A 2,640-nucleotide genomic window follows, 5' to 3' on the forward strand; every position below is an offset into this window, starting at 1 on the left:
GACTTTGACCTTTCTCTATTTTTCTGACGTTGCTTTTCTGTATTTCTGACTTTGTCTTTCTCTATTTCTGACGTTGTCTTTTCTGTATTTCTGACTTTGTCCTTTCTGTATTTCTGTCTTTGACTTTTCTCTATTTCTCTGACTTCGTCTTTTCTGTATTTCTGACTTTGTCTTTTCTGTATTTCTGACTGTCTTTTCTGTATTTCTGACTTTGACTTTTCTCTATTTCTGACTATGTCTTTTGTCTATTTCTGTGACTTTGTCTTTTCTGTATCTCTGACTTTGTCGTTTCTGTATTTCTGACTTTGACCATTCTATATTTCTCTGACGTTGTCTTTTCTGTATTTCTGACTTTGTCTTTTCTGTATTTCTGACTTGCTGTCTTATTCTGACATTATGTTTTCTGTCTTTTTCAGACTTTGTCTTTTCTGTCATTTTCTGACTTTCTGTCTTTTCTCTATTTCTGACTTTGTCTTTTCTGTATTTCTGACTTGGTCTTTTCTGTACTTCTGACTTTGTCTTTTCTCTATTTCTGACTTTGTCTTTTCAGTATTTCTAACTTTGTCTTTTCTTTATTTCTCTGACACTGTCTTTTCTGTATTTCTGACTGACTTTTCTCTATTTCTCTGACTTTGTCTTTTCTGTATTTCTAACTTTGTCTTTCTCGATTTCTGACGTTGTCTTTTCTGTATTTCTGACTTTGTCTTTTCTGTATTTCTGACTGTCTTTTCTGTATTTCTGACTTTGACTTTTCTGTATTTCTGACTTTGACTTTTCTCTATTTCTGTGACTTTGTCTTTTCTGTATCTCTGACTTTGTCGTTTCTGTATTTCTGACTTTGACCATTCTCTATTTCTCTGACGTTGTCTTTTCTGTATTTCTGACTTTGTCTCTTCTGCATTTCTGACTTTGTCGTTTCTGTATTTCTGACTTTGACTTTTCTCTATTTCTCTGACTTTGTCTTTACTGTATTTCTGACTTGCTGTCTTATTCTGACATTATGTCTTCTGTCTTTTTCAGACTTTGTCTTTTCTGTCATTTTCTGACTTTCTGTCTTTTCTCTATTTCTGACTTTGTCTTTTCTGTATTTCTGACTTGGTCTTTTCTGTATTTCTGACTTTGTCTTTTCTGTATTTCAGACTTTGTCTTTTCTGTATTTCTGACTTTGTCGTTTCTGTTTTTCTGACTTTGACTTTTCTCTATTTCTCTGACTTTGCCTTTTCTGCATTTCTCACTTGCTGTCTTTTTCTGACTTTGTCTTTTCTGTCTTTTTCTGACTTTGTCTTTTCTGTCTTTTTCTGACTTTCTGTCTTTTCTCTATTTCTGACTGTCTTTTCTGTATTTCTGACTTGCTGTCTGTTTCGGACTTTGACTTTTCTCAATTTCTCTGACTTTGTCTTTTCGGTATTTCTGACTTTTTCTTTTCTGTATTTCTGACTTTGACTTTTCTCTATTTCTGACTTTGTCTTTTCTCTATTTCTCTGACTTTGTCTTTTCTGTATTTCTGATTTTGTCTTTCCTCTTTTTCTGACTTTGCCTTTTCTGTATTTCTGACATTTCTGTCTTTTTCTGACTTTGTCATTTCTGTCTTTTCCTGACTTTGTCTTTTATGTCTTTTTCTGACTTTGTCTTTTCTGCCTTTTTCTGACTTTGTCTTTTCTGTATTTCTTACTTTGTCTTTTCTGTATTTCTGACTTTGTCTTTTCTGTATTTCAAATTTTGTCTTTTCTCTATTTCTGACTTTGTCTTTTCTGTATTTCTGACTTTGTCTTTTCTGTATTTCTGACTTTGACCTTTCTCTATTTTTCTGACGTTGTCTTTTCCGTATTTCTGACTTTGTCTTTTCTGTATTTCTGACTGTCTTTTCTGTATTTCTGACTTTGACTTTTCTCTATTTCTGACTATGTCTTTTCTCTATTTCTGTGACTTTGTCTTTTCTGTATCTCTGACTTTGTCGTTTCTGTATTTCTGACTTTGACCATTCTCTATTTCTCTGACGTTGTCTTTTCTGTATGTCTGACTTTGTCTTTTCTGTATTTCTGACTTTGTCTTTTCTCTGTTTCTGACTTTGTCTCTTCTGCATTTCTGACTTTGTCGTTTCTGTATTTCTGACTTTGACTTTTCTCTATTTCTCTGACTTTGTCTTTTCTGTATTTCTGACTTGCTGCCTTATTCTGACATTATGTTTTCTGTCTTTTTCAGACTTTGTCTTTTCTGTCATTTTCTGACTTTCTGTCTTTTCTCTATTTCTGACTTTGTCTTTTCTGTATTTCTGACTTGGTCTTTTCTGTATTTCTGACTTTGCCTTTTCTGTATTTCAGACTTTGTCTTTTCTGTATTTCTGACTTTGTCTTTTCTCCATTTCTGACTTTGTCTTTTCTGTATTTCTGACTTTGTCGTTTCTGTATTTCTGACTTTGACTTTTCTCTATTTCTGACTTTGTCTTTTCTCTATTTCTCTGACTTTGTCTTTTCTGTATTTCTGATTTTGTCTTTCCTCTTTTTCTGACTTTGCCTTTTCTGTATTTCTGTCTTTGTCTTTTCTGTATTTCTGACTTTCTGTCTTTTTCTGACTTTGTCATTTCTGTCTTTTCCTGACTTTGTCTTTTCTGTCTTTTTCTGACTTTGTCTTTTCTGTCTT

Source organism: Heterodontus francisci, unplaced genomic scaffold, assembly GCF_036365525.1.
Source record: "Heterodontus francisci isolate sHetFra1 unplaced genomic scaffold, sHetFra1.hap1 HAP1_SCAFFOLD_519, whole genome shotgun sequence".
Classification (NCBI taxonomy): Eukaryota; Metazoa; Chordata; class Chondrichthyes; order Heterodontiformes; family Heterodontidae; genus Heterodontus; species Heterodontus francisci.